General features: G+C 37.0%; 1 long non-coding RNA gene across 1 annotated transcript in view; it reads right to left on the bottom strand.

The window, feature by feature from the left end:
- Positions 1–20,832, bottom strand: part of LOC134807366 (uncharacterized) — a 96,095-nt gene that overhangs the window by 52,912 nt on the left and 22,351 nt on the right. The window contains exon 2 of the long non-coding RNA XR_010147621.1: positions 5,473–5,510. This is a non-coding gene — a long non-coding RNA (uncharacterized LOC134807366). The remainder of the gene's footprint in view (positions 1–5,472; positions 5,511–20,832) is intronic.

The following is a 20,832-nucleotide window of genomic DNA, read 5'->3' as shown; positions in this document are numbered from 1 at the left end:
AGGATGAATTGTATTAGTAGGTGTAAAAAGGAACAAAACTGAAGATATATCAATGGGTGAATAAAAGCAAGCTAGAGAAAATTGTGTATAAAATACTCCCATTTCCATAAACACGAAGAAGCTACAGAAACTGAGGTTTGTACAACCATGGCAAAATTTTGGAAGAGTACATATGAAAATTGATCATGTTACCTCTCAGAAGTAAGATTCTAGCTCTGAGGTGATAGGCAGAAAATTCTTATTGTGTAATCTCTTGTACTACTTGGATTTTAAAATTATATTTATACCCTGTTTTTATAATGAAAATACTTTCTAAGCATCACTGTAATAAAGATTTTAGCTTTTAACTTCAGAATAATAATATTTGGTAGGGTGCTTAATATGTGTCAAACACTGTGTTACGTGTCTTCAAAGCATTCTTCTAAACCTCACAACAATTATAAAGAGTATTTCTATCTCCATTTTAAAGATGACAGCAAAACTCAGAAACATTAAATAACTTGTAAAAATTCACATAACTAATGAGTGTTACATTTACTCCATCCAAAAGTTTCACTAATCAAATGGTTATAAGTTTGGGTTCTTAAGGACCAATGCCAGCACTTAGCACATTGGTGAAAATGGGAATAATTGACTGTCTTCTTGAAGCTTTATTTGTTCATTTGATTTTTAATGCTCATGAGTGGGAGAGGACTCCTGATTCTCACATGTTACAGTAGCTGGTAATAATCTAGCCATTCTGTTATAAATAACTATAAAACTAAACAAATATGTATATGAAAAGTATGTGAAAAGAAAAATATATTTTCAGAACACAACCATGATCCCCAAGATAAGGATAACAAATGTGGTGAGCCTCATGATTGCCCAGCTTTCAGCTCTGAGGCACTTGGAGCTGAAGACCAAGAGGCACACAGGTATCTGAGCTGAGGAGACAGAAATCAAAGTTTGGACATAATGTTTTGGACATAATGTAAGGGACTGGAATTTGCAGTCAGAGTACTACAGAATCTAATTTGCAGTCAGAGTACAAGAGAATCAATAACTGTGAAGAAAAGGAGCTCTAGATTGCTTGCTACATAAGACTCCTATTTAGTCTTTGGCTGATTATTAAAGTATGCATGCACAGGATGATACTTGAAAATGCTGGGCAAAGGATACCTACCAAGTTGCTGAGAACTCAGTGAAGATTCCAAAGCTTGTATATCCATTGGAAAAATCTGAGTTCCAACCAGCCAGAATAGAGAGACCTTGTTGAAACTTCAGATAATTAAATGACACTTCAGAAATCTCACATCTCAGGAATAAGGCTACTCTAGTCCAAATGTAATGACTCTTATGAACAATTCTTAATATAAAAAAGCTGAAGTACAAGTAAATTAAGTCTGCAAGTATCAAATCCAATCTTCTTTAAATAAGAGGAAAATACACCACTTATAAGGTTTAGGATTAAATAAAACATGAGTAGACATGCAAAGACACAGGAATATATGCCCTGTAAGTATGAGAAAAGTCAATCAAAATAAAGAGATGCAGAAATGATGGAAAGAGCTAACCAGGACACAAAATAGCTATTATAAATATGTTCAAGGACTTAAAAGGACTAAATGAACATAAGGAGGGAAAAGATACAAGATTTCAATAGAAAAATACAAATTATGAGAAAGACAAAATTTTTATATTGAAAATATAATATCTAAAATAACAAATTCATCAGTTGGCTTTTCAGTATATTATAAACTACAGAAAAGTATCAGTAACTTTGAATACGGGGAAATAGAAGGTACTCAAACTGAAATAGGAGGAAAAAAATGAAGAGACTCAATAAACTGTGAAATGATATCAACTAGTAAAATATACCTAAAATTGGAGTCCCAGAAGAGGCCAAAAGAGACTTAGGGATGGGAGAGGGATGGTGGAAAAATATGTAAAGAAATAATGGTAAAAAGTTTTCAAACTCATGGAAAATATAATCGTAGAAACCCAAGAAGTTTAATAAGCTCTGAGTAGTAAAAACGCAAAGAAAATCACACCAATATACATCATAATCAAAATGTTACAACCTTATCAAAACTACAGTGAGACACCATTTCACACTAGTCAGAATGGCTGTTATTAAAAAGTCAAAAAAACAACAGATGCTGGCATGTTGCAGACAAAAGGGAACACTTACACACTGTTGGAGGGAATGTAAATTAGTTCAGCCACTGTGGAAAGCAGTTTGGAGAATTCTCAAAGAACTTAAAACAGAACTATCATTTGACCCAGGAATCTCATTACTGGATATTAAAAAAAATCATTTTACCAAAGAGATACATGCGCTCATATATTCATTATAATACTATTCATAGTGGCAAAGGCATGGAAACAACCAAGGCACCCATCAGTGGTGTATTGGATAAGGAAAATGCGGTAAAAATACACAATAGAATACTATGCAGCCATTAAAAAATAACAAAATCATGTCCTTTGCAGCAACATGGATGCAGCTGGAGGCCATTATCCTAAGCATATTAATGCTGGAATAGAAAACCAAATACCACATGCTCTCACTTTAAGTGGCTGCTAAACATTGGGTACTCATAGACATAAAGATGCCAATAACAGAAACTGGGAACTACTGAGGGGGAGAGGATAGCAATGGTTGAAAACTACTGTTGGGTACTATGCTTAGTGCCTGGGTGATGAGACCAATTATACCCCAAACATCAGCATCATACAGTATACCCAATAACAAACCTGCATATGTACCTCCTGAATATAAAATCAAAGTTGAAATTTAAAACTGTAAACCAATAATTTTAAAAAGCATTTTAACAAGAAAAAGGATATAATAAAAATAAAACCACAATTCCATAAAATAAATAGAAAACAAATAATACATAGAATTCACAAAACCAAGAGATAATTTTTTGAAAATATTAGTGAAATAATAAACTCCCAGACAAATAAAGAAAAAAGAAAATGAAATACCAATATCAGGAATAATACAAAGTACTTCCTTCTATATGCTACTGACAATAAAAGGCAAATAATAAAATTAATATACAACTTAATATGAATAAACTTAATAAGGGAAATGGAAAAAAGCTCTTTCATTCAACCCAAATGGAATAGAAAAATTAAAGAGCTTTTATCTACTAAAGAAATGATTTCACAGTTATGAATAAACGTCCCACCAAGAAATGTATAGGCCCAGATGGATTCACTGGAGAATGCTAACAAACAATTAAGAAAGAAATAAAATAAGCTTACACAAAATATTTCAGAAAATGCAAGAAGAAGAAATATTTTCTATCTCATTTTATGAGGCTGCATTGCCTAATGCCAAAACCAAACAAAACATTTACAATACAAACACACAAGAGACCAATATCCTTCAAGAGTAAAGGTTCAGAAGTTCTTTACAAAACATGAATAAGTCAAATGCAAAGATACATAGAAAGATAATATCTTAAGAAGAAATCAGGTTTTCCCCAATATTGAAAGTTTGATTCTTACTAAAAAAATCCATCAATATAATTCAACTTATCAAATGAATAAAATAATTATATAACCATTTCAAAAAGGGAAAAGAAGAAAAAAATTGTATTTATTTATAAAAACATGCCTAGAACAATAGGAGTAGAAAGTAGACTCATAAACTAATAAAAGGCATCTACCAAAAACACAGAGCTAACATCATTTCTTAATGTTGAGAGACTGAATGCTTTTCTTTTAAGCCTGGGAACAAAGCAAGAATGTCTATTCTCACCACGTTCATTAAACATCATATTAGACATTCTAGTTAATGTAATTAGGCAAAAAAAGAAATAAATAACGGGAATACATCAATTTAATGATAGGAAAGGATGAGTAAAAATTTCTATTCACAGACAACATCATTATGTATGTAGAATAGTCTAAGCAATCTGCAAAAAATTTCCATCGAAATTATTAAATAAATTTAGAAAGACTAAAAGATACAAGCATTATATATATATGCATATATATGCACATACATATATATGATCAATTTAAAATATATAAAATATACATATAAATCTATCTAAATATAAATATATATTGTCAGTGAGCTGTTATAAAATTTTTAAAATATCATTTGAAAGCATCACAATATGCAAAACGCTTAGACATAAATTTAGCAAAATGCATAGATACAAGTACACTGAAAACAATAACATATTGCTGAGAGAATTTAAAGAGAACCTAAATAAATAGAAAGATACGCTGCATTCATAATTTAGAATTATTCAACACAGGTATTGTTGATAAGTGACTTCTACTCAAACGCATGTTTAGATTCCAAACAACAGACAAAGTCTGTAAGATTCCAACAGACAAAGTCTGTTGAAAACCCCAACAGACTTTTCTTGTAGAAATAAATAAGCTTTATGTGTTTGTGTGGTAATGCAAATAACCTGGAAGGACCAAAACAGTACTGACAAAATAAGAACAAAAAATCAATATATCAAAAAAGAGTCCAGAAATAGACCACCCACATACAGTTGATCTATTTCTACTTTGGCACCAAAACAATTCAATGGGAGAGAGTTGAGTCTTTTCGACAATTGCAGATACAATAATTAGATATCTATATGAAAAGTATTTGTAAAAGGATAATTTCTAGAAAATATAGCAGTGCCTTACTTAATATACTAAAAGTTTGGTGGCCTTATTATAGAAATTTCCTTTTCTCTGGAATATTGGCTATATCCTTTTAAAACACTGGCATTTGGGTTTCACTCCACCACTTAACTAGCCGTATGAGCTCTTTTTCAACCCTTCATTTCTTTCTCTGTAAGATGGACTTATTAATACTCATCCTTTTCTTCTCCCAAAAGTAAGGCAATATCAAACAGGATAATCAAAGTATTCACATATCTTCTCCTGCAGTCCAATCTTTACACTTTCCATCATGCTTTTGTTTTGCCTTCTCCTTCCTTAGCATAAAAGTTATCAGCATGTCTTGAGTTAAAAAAAAAAAGTCAGCCAAACACAGTAATAAATTCAATGTAGCAAATAATTTTAGATGCTACATAGGCCATACCAAAGTCTATAACATTAAGGCAGTTTTGATTGGACCATGAGTTGAATGAAGGACTTTCCTGATGGACTATGATTATTAATGCTCTCAAAGCCCTTTTTATAATGGAATGACACTTTTAAGATTTGTAGTGTAAGCACAGCTCCAGTGATTGCATTATTCTGGAATAATGTACTGCTTAAGTTGAACGGTGTGGGATTTGCTCCTGGCTTAGAATCCTTGACCTTCTATGCCCTGTTTATTAACCTCATTGCAAGGCAGCATATACTACTGTTCAGTTAGGGTTGAGAATGAATGCTTTAGCAGCCTTAGGAAATATGCTTCCATGTGCCTTCAGGCTGATGTTTATAGAGCTATTGGTGATAAAACTCCAATGACGTTAGTGAAAGGAGGATAAAATTCTTTAGAAAAAATATTACACTTACTTTATGGAATGTTGAGTTCCAAGTTCTCCAAAACAATTCTGGAAAAGAAAATGAGAGTCCTGTGATTTTTTATGGAGTCAATGAATAAAATAGGTTTGGCGTGTAGTTTAATTCAGTCCATTATTGTTATCATATTGTATGCCTGCCCTATGTAAGGATAAGGGAAACACAGATACAGAAGATAAAAGCCTTGCTCTGGAACTAGTCTGCAGGGATTTTTCAACCCTCAATGCCTATTTATCACTTGGGAAGCATTTAATAAATGTTTATAAAGGAGGCATACACCAGGACAACTAGTATCTATAATTTTAACATCACTTCCATTGATTCCAATGTGCAGCCAGAGAAAGCAGAACTGGGTCCCTCCCAAAAATGTGATGATTTAGCTGATGCTGCATGTAAAGAAAAATTCTGCATAAAGTTTGAGGAGTTAAAAATGGAATGAGAGTTCCAGAGAGCATAGCTGAAAGACTTTGGATTGGAATAAACATATATATTAAAAAACAAGAGTAAAACATGCATGAGAAAAGATGATGCATGGGTAAGAAAAGGAAACACTAGGTGCCTTTTTTTCCCACCCTTTCTTCCTTGCTTCCTTCCTTTCCTTCCTTCATTTCTTTCCTTTCTTGCTTTATTTCTTATCTTTTTGTATTCTTTTTCTCTCTCTTCCTCCCTCCCTCCATCTTCCTTCTTCCCTCCCTCCCTCTTCCTTCTTCCCTACCTCTCTTCCTTTTTCCTTCCTTCCTTCCTACCTTCCTTCCTTCCTTCCTTCCTTCCTTCCTTCCTTCCTTCCTTCCTTCCTACCTTTCTTTCTGTGACAGAGGGTCTGAGGACATAAGGAGAGATGAACATTAGATTAATATTGGGAACATTGAGTTCTAGTTGGTGTGTCAGTTGGGAGGTAAACTTGGGAACAAGTGTCTAGCTGGTGAATATAAGTATTTAAAGAAGAAACAGTGCTATCTTCAGACATTTGCTTGCCAAATACTTTGTTAATTTGTTGCATCTGCTTTTTGCACAGATTTATGGACTTCATGCATTAAGATCTCACCAAACAATAAATGTTCTTACAATTCACTTCCCTATCCACCTGAGAGGTATTGGAAAGCCTGTGGAGTTTCACTTCATCTCTGTTGATTTCTATACTATGGGAGTGTTTGTTAGCTGATACTCTCAATTTAGTTTTTCTCTCAGATCTTGGCTCAGTCTTCTTATCTTCAGTTAGGTCATCTCTGATCTTCCTGATAAGATAAATTATTCTATTATGTAGTATCAATCTCCTGTAAACCCCTCGTTCATATTTTACTCACTTGTGTATTTCAATTTTTTAAAGAGTTTCTTATAGTTACATATCTTTCTGCATAGGATGTAAGCTCCACGGTGTAAGGACCACTTGAGTTTTTCATCATATCTCCAGCACGCCCGTCAGTGTCTCGTTCAGAGATAAGTCAGTAAATATTTGTTGAATGAATGAATGATGGAATGACTATGGGGGAAAAAAAAACGGAAGGAATAGAGAGAGACAAGCTGGCTACCTGTTGCAGAGGTAAAGCAAATAAGATTTTCCAAGGGTAAGACAGTTTTGCTTTGGCACTGTTTTCAAATAATCACTGTTTCTATAAGAAGAAAGCCTGAACAAACCATCCAGGTAATTCCATGACTTTTGGCAGTTGTATCTTATTTACACTTAAAGAACTGTTTATTTTTTTAGCCCATAAAACGTTAGGATGGAGAGATTATATGCTCTGATGTCCCAAGAAAGATGCCATTCCTGAGCTTATAGGGGAATCTAAGTTCCCTGGACAATTTAATCATATTTCTATCTTTAGGACATTGGGGTAGAGAGGAATAATGGTGCCCCTTCCCTGATTCTTTTTGTCTAGAAACTTTCTTCCCAACTGTGGGACCTATTTAGCAATTAAGGTAAAAGGAGCTTTTCTTGATATAACAATGGCCAAAAAATGTGCTTAGCACTGTATAGCTTACATTTAAAAAGTACAGCTTCTCTCTCCTTTCATTGTTCCAAAACCATTCAAATAGCCATTATAAAGAAATAAAAACAGCTTAGAGGAGTTAAGTTTTTGCCAAAATCACTCAGCTAATAAATGACATTTTTCAGACTAGTACCAGACAGTACCGTTGCCCCTGTGCCTTTCATCTGCATTTGAAAGCCATTTCCTTCCAGTTCATTAGAAACTGAGCACTAGCGCATAGCATCTTACAGGCAGAAAGAACCTTGGGAGCCACACCTTCCGTCTTTGCACCCGGTGCAGTAAACCTCTGGACTGCATTCTTCATAAGTAGATACCCAGCTTTACTTGAATATCCACAGTAATGGACATTTTATTGTTTCCTTGGGCAGCCCATTCCACTATTGAGGGCTCTAATTATTATCTGTCTCCATAGGAAGTCTACTATTAGCGATTGTGCACCAGTAACAAAAGTCCTGCCTAAGTGTTGGTGACAATGGCACTACTCCTGAGAGTATTTGCATTAAGAAACAGGCTGTCAGAAGACAACATACCTTAACAAGAAGCAGTGAAGCTCTAAAAGTGTGATAACAGGCATCTTGGTCCTTCCTACATGGGGGAATCCTAGTTTGTCTTATGGACACATTTTTGGCATCTGTTCCTGCCATGTTGTCTTAGTTACACTCTTGCTGTGGTGGATTACAGTAACTGGAAGTATGATAAGGGCCCTTTAAAAACCTGAAAGCACAGTTGGGAACCAGTGAGAAACTGATGTTCTTCCCCATTCCCATCTCAATTAAATTTTTTAATAAGCATTGAGATTCTGACAATGTTCATTTTTAGAACCCTAGAAATAATGCACAATGTTGTATTCATTAATGTAGTCCTTCAATACATATTTATTAGGCACCTAGTATGTGCCAGGTGTTAGGCTCAGCACTGAGAATACAATGATGAACAAAACCAGACATGCTCCTGCTGTTGTGGAATCCACAGTCTAGAAGGGGAGCAGATACTAATTTTAAAAAGCAAAAGCAAATGTGAAATTGCACCTGAGATTTACACTCTCTGAGTGATTCCATATACATTGAGAAGATTCATGGAAAGTGGCTCTGAGGAGATGATTGGTTTGGGATCTGAGGAAGGCTACAGCATACTAGGGAAAAAGTAGAGTGCAGAGGGTGAGGGAAAGGTTTTACCCACGCTCTGTGGTTGGTGAGGACATGTTACATTTGGGGAATGATAGAAGAGTAATGCCTTTGAAGAACAGAGACTGGAGATCATGCTGCCTAATAATGACTTTCCCTGGTGAAGGTCAGGTATTCATTTTATCATGTTGCAATTTTTACTGTCCCTATGATGTGCTGAGTAGGCAACTTTTGGAGGTTATTAGTTTATTCACCTGAAGAGTTGGGATATTTCTCTTTTTATTTTTGGGAAATATAGCATAGATCCATTAAATAAGGTAAAGACTTCCAATCTTGAGATGAAAAATAGATATTTATAGAGCCCATCCTTACAGATTCTTACAGATTCATGATAGCTGCCTATAATTATATGATGACAAGGATTCTGAGTCATGTCTTTGCTTAAGCCCATCTGCTCCTTCTCCTGTGGTTAGTCTTTAGCTCAATTCGAGTGTTCTGGTCATTCCACTTGCCTGTCTTTGTCTCAGAAAGTAAGAAAAGCTATTTTATCCTGGAGCTGAAAAGTACATTGAGCATTAAAAGTGGAAGAGGAAACTATTCATCTCATTTATCCTGTAATGGTGGTTTTGCCTTTAAATGGATTCTAAAGCCATTCTTTCTTTCTCAGTTCTTAAACACAATTTCGTATGGGCTGGTGTTTTTTAAATCCAAGCAAAATTTAGGCAAATATGTGTATCTGCTCTAGAAATTTTGGGGAAAATCCTTCCGTTTACAAATATTTCTGCTGCTTTTCAGTTTTATTTAAAAAGAACAACAACAAATCTACGAAAGAAATTTAAAAATACCCTTCTTAACACTGTTCAATATTAACTTCAAGACCTTTAGGTTTCTAAGATCTGGGAAATAGGGTATTTCCCAAGAATGTCATTTCACATACTGCATGCTACCCAAGATAAAATATTTAGAAGCTAGGGATTGTTGGAGGTATAAAAATACCAGTGTTTGCAAAACCTACAATAGTGAAATATTTACAATTTTTCAAATAGGAATGTTAATAAAAGTATCAGCAGGTAGGACTTTGGCACCAACTCTGTAAACATACTGGCTGATTCATGATTTTAGGAATATAGGAGAGGTTACCAAGAAGGATGCAGATTTTCATTTATGGTTCACATTGGTTTGGGGGGGGTTAAATCTGAAGAATTATTTTAAACTCATGTTTACATGTTCTTATTCTATTCACTTTAAAAGTACCTAACTTCCCAATTAATGAGAAAAAAATGTAGACTTCTAAGCTATAGAGTTTCTCAGATGTCTACACTTAAAAGGCAAAAAGATCAGTAAGATTGGCTTTAGTGAAAAATGTATAAGGAATCTTTCTACAAACAAGTAAACTATTAATGAAACACTCCAGTGCCTGAAGAAATTAGAATAGGATAAAACTAATCTGAATGCAGAGTGGAAGAAGATACTAGCTCTTTTGAGTGCCTAATATGTGCTGGGATCCTTTCTACACACTTCACACATATGAGGCCCTGTAATATTCACAACGAAACTTATCATAGGTAAGACCAGCCAGGATTACAAAGGAGGAAATTGAGGGTCAATACGATTAGTAACTTGCACAACAAGCACATTCGGGACCTGAACCCATGTCTGACTCAGAGATGCCTCCTCTGTTTTCCTCTGCCTGGAAATATTGGTCTAAAAGACAATCAATTCTCTGTTTTTTTTTTTTTTTTTCTTTTTTCTGTTCCCTAGCCCAACAACTACAGGAGATGGTTGCTTTGGAAAATTTTCAGCAGTCGTGTTTTGAAATTAATGGAGAGTTGGAGTTTCTGACTTTTCTCTCATAAATCTCAGCAGAGAGCAATGTATTTGTTGTGATGTGTCTGCACCCAAATTCGAAACAGTTTTCTTTCTCCTAGATGTGTTGCCCTAGATTCCAGCAAGCATGGTCTCTCCAGATTTCAAATTGGATGGTTCACCTCCCTATAATGTACCACTTTTGGTACAGACATCTTGTTGTCTAGAATGTGGGAGATTCTTACCACAGATGGCTGGGGAAGGGTTGAATGGCCCCTTGGCATGGTCTCCTTCTAAATGTATGAGTGGAAATGGAGGGTCGGGGGCTTGCAATTTGGCTATGGTCAGACAGCTGCTGAACAACTGAAGAATTTTAATTCAGCTCTGTCTGACTTCTGTCTATCATTCCCTTTTACGTTACTAATGAGTAGAGTTCACTCTTATACATTGCTGTATCTTCATCAGTACCTGGTACAGTTTTGATTACATGATATCTATCCAAATAAATAACATTTTAAAGAGCATCTGAATTATTAACTGATTCAGAATAATACTCAGGCTTAAATAATTTAGAAGAAATAGGGGAAGAAAATAACATGTACAAAGGCACAAGTATATGTGAAGAAATAGTTTCAGGAAATGTTCCTTTTGAAGACTTGGTTTTTATCCTCCTCTATAGCACTCACCACAATCAGCTTTGCATTTAGAATAATATGTCTATCTTCTCAGCTACATTAACTATGTCAATGAGACATAGCCTGTGTCTCATTTTTTGTGGCTCAGTAGCCAGCACGAAGTGGGTTTTCAAATTTTGCTTACTTATTGGCATGGAATTATAAACATATCCCAAAGCAGAGATAGTGCAGCTTCTCCTCCCCTTAAAGCAGCCGGTGCAGTGGAAGTAGTATAATCTTTGGAGCCAAAGAGACTCTCCATTGTCTAGCTTAATTAACTATAAATTTGCCTTAGTTGCTCATCTGTAAAATGAGGCTAATAATACTTAGTTGGGAAGATAAGAGAACTAAATTAAAATGCTTAGTTAAGTTGCCCATCCCATGCTTGAAATGAAACAAATTTCAGGACTCTGCTATTCTTTCTTCTCTTGCTCTCCAAAGCAAAGTCTTAAGGAGCCTGGCTGTTAGTGAGCCAAATCGCCCTCCCTCGGTACCCGACACAAGGATCTCAATCCTGTATTCCTACAACTCTTGTTCATTTTTCCAATTTATGTACTGTATTTGACACCAAGAGAAAAGCTATTTTTAAGTGTTTATTTTCCCCATCATCTGTGCTGTGTTTGACTCACATATGATATGGGCAAGAATGTTTAATGGCATTCAACTTAGCAAACACCCTCATCAGCCAGACAAGCTGCTTTCTTTCCAGAGGCCCCGCTAGAGCAATTCACCCTCATTTCACACCTGGGGGTGCTTTTCTTCTTCCTTTTAAACAAATTCAAGCTGATCTTCAAGTAAGCATTTCAGTTGAACTCCATCAACCCTACAAAATGGGGCCAGAGGGTACTGGAACAACAGCACATTTCTTTTACAGAAATTGAAATGACTTAATACTTTGATAGCTTGTAGCTGTTCCAGGAGTCTCAGCTGTAATCAGAGCTACTTAATCCTTTCTTCTTCCCAGTGAAAATAAATTCAATATATCTGTAGTTCTAGCTCCCCCACAATACTATACATTTTGCCTATATTATCACCTCATGTCATAGAGATATTATGGTATGTTAGTTTCATATATATATATGATATATAATGTGTACATATATGATATATAATGTATACATACATTTTTTATATATATATAATGTGTACATACTATTTCATACGCAGTGCACTCAGCATATGTCCCACACACCAGTAGGCATACTTGATGTTATTTCAATTCTATTTTCTCAAATTTAGGAATGAATATCATCACTATCAGCTAAGACTATAAAATGCCAAATGTGTTTTCTTTAATAACACAGAGGATTACATATGTTCAGATGATTTTAATACAACTATCTCAAAATGATCTCTCTAAAAGGAAGCACATTTAGTGTCATATTTTTGCCATTAGTCCAAAGTATGTCGGAACTGCTCCCAGGGAATCTGTGGCATGTGACATATTATTAACATGATTATCCTCATCAATCATCATTATCCTTAAAAAGGCTACTATAGTAAATATATATTGTTTCTGGCTGTCTAACAAAACTCCTTTACACTGGGGAATAGCATATCCTTTCTCTGTAGAATTATTTATTCCTCCCTCATACCTTGCCTCTCAATTACTGATTGGCCCTCTTATTTAGTTCTGGGGCTGTCCTATTATCAAAATTCTACCTCCTAAAGAAAACAATCCCGATCATGAGTGAGGAGCCAAGATGGCCGAATAGGAACAGCTCCGGTCTACAGCTCCCAGCATGAGCGACGCAGAAGACGGGTGATTTCTGCATTTCCATCTGAGGTACCGGGTTCATCTCACTAGGGAGTGCCAGACAGTGGGCGCAGGCCAGTGGGTGCGCGCACCGTGCGCGAGCCGAAGCAGGGCGAGGCATTGCCTCACCTGGGAAGCGCAAGGGGTCAGGGAGTTCCCTTTCCCAGTCAAAGAAAGGGGTGACGGACACACCTGGAAAACTCGGGTCACTCCCACCTGAATATTGCGCGTTTCAGACCGGCTTAAAAAACAGCGCACCACGAGACTATATCCCACACCTGGCTCGGAGGATCCTACGCCCTCGGAATCTCGCTGATTGCTAGCACAGCGGTCTGAGATCAAACTGCAAGGCGGCAGCGAGGCTGGGGGAGGGGCGCCCGCCATTGCCCAGGCTTGCTTAGGTAAACAAAGCAGCCAGGAAGCTCGAACTGGGTGGAGCCCATCACAGCTCAAGGAGGCCTGCCTGCCTCTGTAGGCTCCACCTCTGGGGGCAGGGCACAGACAAACAAAAAGACAGCAGTAACCTCTGCAGACTTAAATGTCCCTGTCTGATAGCTTTGAAGAGAGCAGTGGTTCTCCCAGCACACAGCTGGAGATCTGAGAATGGGCAGACTGCCTCCTCAAGCGGGTCCCTAACCCCTGACCCCCGAGCAGCCTAACTGGGAGGCACCCCCCAGCAGGGGCACACTGACACCTGACACGGCAGGGTATTCCAACAGACCTACAGCTGAGGGTCCTGTCTGTTAGAAGGAAAACTAACAAACAGAAAGGACATCCACACCGAAAACCCATCTGTACATCACCATCATCTAAGACCAAAAGTAGATAAAACCACAAAGATGGGGAGAAAACAGAACAGAAAAACAGGAAACGCTAAAATGCAGAGCGCCTCTCCTCCTCCAAAGGAACGCAGTTCCTCACCAGCAACGGAACAAAGCTGGATGGAGAATGATTTTGACGAGCTGAGAGAAGAAGGCTTCAGACGATCAAATTACTCTGAGCTACGGGAGGACATTCAAACCAAAGGCAAAGAAGTTGAAAACTTCGAAAAAAATTTAGAAGAATGTATAACTAGAATAACCAATACAGAGAAGTGCTTAAAGAAGCTGATGGAGCTGAAAACCAAGGCTCGAGAACTACGTGAAGAATGCAGAAGCCTCAGGAGCCGATGCGATCAACTGGAAGAAAGGGTATCAGCAATGGAAGATGAAATGAATGAAACGAAGCGAGAAGGGAAGTCTAGAGAAAAAAGAATAAAAAGAAATGAGCAAAGCCTCCAAGAAATATGGGACTATGTGAAAAGACCAAATCTACGTCTGATTGGTGTACCTGAAAGTGATGCGGAGAATGAAACCAAGTTGGAAAACACTCTGCAGGATATTATCCAGGAGAACTTCCCCAATCTAGCAAGGCAGGCCAACGTTCAGATTCAGGAAATACAGAGAACGCCACAAAGATACTCCTCGAGAAGAGCAACTCCAAGACACATAATTGTCAGATTCACCAAAGTTGAAATGAAGGAAAAAATGTTAAGGGCAGCCAGAGAGAAAGGTCGGGTTACCCTCAAAGGGAAGCCCATCAGACTAACAGCGGATCTCTCGGCAGAAACCCTACAAGCCAGAAGAGAGTGGGGGCCAATATTCAACATTCTTAAAGAAAAGAATTTTCAACCCAGAATTTCATATCCAGCCAAACTAAGCTTCATAAGTGAAGGAGAAATAAAATACTTTACAGACAAGCAAATGCTGACCGATTTTGTCACCACCAGGCCTGCCCTAAAAGAGCTCCTGAAGGAAGCGCTAAATATGGAAAGGAACAACCGGTACCAGCCGCTGCAAAATCATGCCAAAATGTAAAGACCATCAAGACCAGGAAGAAACTGCATCAACTAACGAGCAAAATCACCAGCTAACATCATAATGACAGGATCAAATTCACACATAACAATATTAACTTTAAATGTAAATGGACTAAATTCTCCAATTAAAAGACACAGACTGGCAAGTTGGATAAAGAGTCAAGACCCATCAGTGTGCTGTATTCAGGAAACCCATCTCACGTGCAGAGACACACATAGGCTCAAAATAAAAGGATGGAGGAAGATCTACCAAGCAAATGGAAAACAAAAAAAGGCAGGGGTTGCAATCCTAGTCTCTGATAAAACAGACTTTAAACCAACAAAGATCAAAAGAGACAAAGAAGGCCATTACATAATGGTAAAGGGATCAATTCAACAAGAGGAGCTAACTATCCTAAATATTTATGCACCCAATACAGGAGCACCCAGATTCATAAAGCAAGTCCTGAGTGACCTACAAAGAGACTTAGACTCCCACACATTAATAATGGGAGACTTTAACACCCCACTGTCAACATTAGACAGATCAACGAGACAGAAAGTCAACAAGGATACCCAGGAATTGAACTCAGCTCTGCACCAAGCGGACCTAATAGACATCTACAGAACTCTCCACCCCAAATCAACAGAATATACATTTTTTTCAGCACCACACCACACCTATTCCAAAATTGACCACATAGTTGGAAGTAAAGCTCTCCTCAGCAAATGTAAAAGAACACACATTATAACAAACTATCTCTCAGACCACAGTGCAATCAAACTAGAACTCAGGATTAAGAATCTCACTCAAAGCCGCTCAACTACATGGAAACTGAACAACCTGCTCCTGAATGACTGCTGGGTACATAACGAAATGAAGGCAGAAATAAAGATGTTCTTTGAAACCAACCAGAACAAAGACACAACATACCAGAATCTCTGGGACGCATTCAAAGCAGTGTGCAGAGGGAAATTTATAGCACTAAATGCCCACAAGAGAAAGCAGGAAAGATCCAAAATTGACACCCTAACATCACAATTAAAAGAACTAGAAAAGCAAGAGCAAACACATTCAAAAGCTAGCAGAAGGCAAGAAATAACTAAAATCAGAGCAGAACTGAAGGAAATAGAGACACAAAAAACCCTTCAAAAAATTAATGAATCCAGGAGCTGGTTTTTTGAAAGGATCAACAAAATTGATAGACTGCTAGCAAGACTAATAAAGAAAAAAAGAGAGAAGAATCAAATAGACGCAATAAAAAATGATAAAGGGGATATCACCACCGATCCCACAGAAATACAAACTACCATCAGAGAATACTACAAACACCTCTATGCAAATAAACTAGAAAATCTAGAAGAAATGGATACATTCCTCGACACATACACTCTCCCAAGACTAAACCAGGAAGAAGTTGAATCTCTGAATAGACCAATAACAGGAGCTGAAATTGTGGCAATAATCAATAGTTTACCAACCAAAAAGAGTCCAGGACCAGATGGATTCACAGCCGAATTCTACCAGAGGTACAAGGAGGAACTGGTACCATTCCTTCTGAAACTATTCCAATCAATAGAAAAAGAGGGAATCCTCCCTAACTCATTTTATGAGGCCAGCATCATTCTGATACCAAAGCCTGGCAGAGACACAACCAAAAAAGAGAATTTTAGACCAATATCCTTGATGAACATTGATGCAAAAATCCTCAATAAAATACTGGCAAACCAAATCCAGCAGCACATCAAAAAGCTTATCCACCATGATCAAGTGGGCTTCATCCCTGGGATGCAAGGCTGGTTCAACATACGCAAATCAATAAATGTAATCCAGCATATAAACAGAGCCAAAGACAAAAACCACATGATTATCTCAATAGATGCAGAAAAAGCCTTTGACAAAATTCAACAACCCTTCATGCTAAAAACTCTCAATAAATTAGGTATTGATGGGACATATTTCAAAATAATAAGAGCTATCTATGACAAACCCACAGCCAATATCATACTGAATGGGCAAAAACTGGAAGCATTCCCTTTGAAAACTGGCACAAGACAGGGATGCCCTCTCTCACCGCTCCTATTCAACATAGTGTTGGAAGTTCTGGCCAGGGCAATCAGGCAGGAGAAGGAAATAAAGGGTATTCAATTAGGAAAAGAGGAAGTCAAATTGTCCCTGTTTGCAGATGACATGATTGTTTATCTAGAAAACCCCATCGTCTCAGCCCAAAATCTCCTTAAGCTGATAAGCAACTTCAGCAAAGTCTCAGGATACAAAATCAATGTACAAAAATCACAAGCATTCTTATACACCAACAACAGACAAACAGAGAGCCAAATCATGAGTGAACTCCCATTCACAATTGCTTCAAAGAGAATAAAATACCTAGGAATCCAACTTACAAGGGATGTGAAGCACCTCTTCAAGGAGAACTACAAACCACTGCTCAAGGAAATAAAAGAGAATACAAACAAATGGAAGAACATTCCTTGCTCATGGGTAGGAAGAATCAATATCGTGAAAATGGCCATACTGCCCAAGGTAATTTACAGATTCAATGCCATCCCCATCAAGCTACCAATGACTTTCTTCACAGAATTGGAAAAAACTACTTTAAAGTTCATATGGAACCAAAAGAGAGCCCGCATCGCCAAGTCAATCCTAAGCCAAAAGAACAAAGCTGGAGGCATCACACTACCTGACTTCAAACTATACTACAAGGCTACAGTAACCAAAACAGCATGGTACTGGTACCAAAACAGAAATATAGATCAATGGAACAGAACAGAGCCCTCAGAAATAACGCCGCTTACCTACAACTATCTGATCTTTGACAAACCTGAGAAAAACAAGCAATGGGGAAAGGATTCCCTATTTAATAAATGGTGCTGGGAAAACTGGCTAGCCATATCTAGAAAGCTGAAACTGGATCCCTTCCTTACACCTTATACAAAAATCAATTCAAGATGGATTAAGGATTTAAACGTTAGACCTAAAACCATAAAAACCCTAGAAGAAAACCTAGGCATTACCATTCAGGACATAGGCGTGGGCAAGGACTTCATGTCCAAAACACCAAAAGCAATGGCAACAAAAGCCAAAATTGACAAATGGGATCTAATTAAACTAAAGAGCTTCTGCACAGCAAAAGAAACTACCATCAGAGTGAATAGGCAACCTACAACATGGGAGAAAATTTTCGCAACCTACTCATCTGACAAAGGGCTAATATCCAGAATCTACAGTGAACTCAAACAAATTTACAAGAAAAAAACAAACAACCCCATCAAGAAGTGGGCGAAGGACATGAACAGGCACTTCTCAAAAGAAGACATTTATGCAGCCAAAAAACACATGAAAAAATGCTCATCATCACTGGCCATCAGAGAAAGGCAAATCAAAACCACTATGAGATATCATCTCACACCAGTTAGAATGGCAATCATTCAAAAGTCAGGAAACAACAGGTGCTGGAGAGGATGTGGAGAAATAGGAACACTTTTACACTGTTGGTGGGACTGTAAACTAGTTCAACCCTTGTGGAAGTCAGTGTGGCCATTCCTCAGGGATCTAGAACTAGAAATACCATTTGACCCAGCCATCCCATTACTGGGTATATACCCAAATGACTATAAATCATGCTGCTATAAAGACACATGCACACGTATGTTTATTGCGGCATTATTCACAATAGCAAAGACTTGGAACCAACCCAAATGTCCAACAATGATGGACTGGATTAAGAAAATGTGGCACATATACACCATGGAATACTATGCAGCCATAAAAAATGATGAGTTCATATCCTTTGTAGGGACATGGATGAAATTGGAAACCATCATTCTCAGTAAACTATCGCAACAACAAAAAACCAAACACCGCATATTCTCACTCATAGGTGGGAATTGAACAATGAGATCACATGGACACAGGAAGGGGAATATCATACTCTGGGGACTGTGGTGGGGGGCGGGGGGAGGGATAGCATTGGGAGATATACCTAATGCTAGATGATGAGTTAGTGGGTGCAGCGCACCAGCACGGCACATGTATACATATGTAACTAACCTGCACAATGTGCACATGTACCCTAAAACTTAAAGTATAATAAAAAAATAAAAAATAAAAAAAAATAAATAAAAAAAAAGAAAAAAAAGAAAAAAAAAAGAAAACAATCCCATTTACGATAGCATCAAACTGGATAAAATACTTAGGAATGAATCTAACTAAAGAAATGAAAGATTTACACATTGACAACTATGAAATGTTGCTGAAAGAAATCAAATAAGATAGAAATAAATGGTAAAACATTCCATGTTTATGGATTGGAAGACTCAATGTTGTTAAAATGTCCCTACTACCCAAAGTTATCTGCAGGTTCAATGCAGTCCCTATCAAGATCCCAATGGCATTTTATTTTCACAAATAGCAAAAAAATCCTAAGATTCATATGGAATCTCAAGGGACCACTGGATAGCCAAAACAACCCTGAATAAAAAGAACAAGTTGCAGACTTCACACTTCTTGATTTCATATACTACCCCAAAGTTTTTCTAAGCAAATAAACTGGTCACGAAAGGACAAATACTGTATGATTCCACTCAGGCAAAGTAGCTAAAGTAGCCAAAATCATAGAGAAAATAAGTAGGAAGTTGGTGGCTAGAGGTGGTGAGATCACGAGAGGAAGAGGATTGGAAAAATTAGTTTTTAGTGGATATATAGCTTCAGTTTTATAAGATGAAAAAGTTTTAGAGCTCTATTGCACAACAATGCAAATATACTTAACACTACTGAACCATACGCTTAAAAATAGTTAAAATGGTAAATTTAATGCTTTGCTTTTTTACTACAATTTTTTAAAAAGGAAAAATAAAGAAAACAAAGCATCTTCCTTCCTCCTGACCATAGTTGATTGGTCAGGCAGTGGGCTCTTGACCTAAGCTCAGCCAGTCAAATAGCTATGTAAAAAAAAAAAAAAAAAAAAATATATATATATATATATATATATATGTAAAATATATAGGTATATATATGTGTGTGTGTAAAATATATATATGTATGTGTGTGTGTATATACACACACACACACAAAATCTGGAAAAAAAGGACATGAGTCATCTTTGATAACTAAAACTCTGAGTTACAAAGTTTGGAAGCTGCCAGTGTGATATTTCCTGCCTTATGAGAGAACTGGTCTTTGGTGAGAGAAAAGTACCAATGAAAGACGAAGAGAAAGTATCCCAGCATCTAAGTGTTAGCTGTAACTAAGCCCCTAATATTACCATCAACATCGTGGAAACAACAATTTATACATGGAGTATCTGTGGAGCAACATACTAAATGTTTTATATTTATTGTCTTATGTTGTAAGTTTACAAATCTTATACCAGGGTCTCTAACATCTGTAAAGCGTATAGTCTACCAGGATGATCAAGTACACAAACAGACAATTTCAACAATATGAAAAAGGTAATATGATAATTTTAATAATGAATAAGGTCTAACAATTCCAATAATTGAATACTTTGAATATAAGCTATATAATACTGATCAAAAATGAGAAATATTGGGCTAATCCTAGTGAAGAGAATACACAAGACTTTCTTGAAAGAAACAGTACCTGAGCTGAATCTTAAAGACTGGGTAGAATTGAGCTAACCAAAGAAATGGGGATATATCATGCCATTAGACAAAGTAAGAAGTCAAAAATCAATTCCTCAGGTGTTTAGGATGAGTAGAAATTGCAGTGGGGAGTGACAGTAGTAGGAGCTGAAGTAGAAAAGGGCTAGTCAGCTAGAGCTTGATTGGCTATGCTCTGCCTACATCCTGCTAGTAACCGCAATCCCTGAAAAGCTTTGAGCAGGAGAATGACATGTTGGATTTGCATTTTAACTAGATTACACTAGCATCATTGTGGAGGATGAATCTGAAGGAAATGGAAAGGAAATCCAGTTATACAGCTATTACAACCACCCAGGAGAAAGATGGACAGCCGTGTAAATAACACAGTGATAGTGGAGATTGAAAGGATCTATATTTTTCAGGCAAAATTTTTTAGGACTCAGTAATTAGTTAGATGTGTTTGGGGAGTAAATACCAAGGAAATAGAAAAGTAACGTTCAAGATGTTGCCAAGTTTTAGCACAGATTCTGCTACCTCCTTGGTGAGT

Source organism: Pan troglodytes, chromosome 9 (genome assembly GCF_028858775.2).
Source record: "Pan troglodytes isolate AG18354 chromosome 9, NHGRI_mPanTro3-v2.0_pri, whole genome shotgun sequence".
NCBI classification, from domain to species: Eukaryota; Metazoa; Chordata; class Mammalia; order Primates; family Hominidae; genus Pan; species Pan troglodytes.
This window is presented reverse-complemented; position numbering and strand designations above follow the sequence as displayed.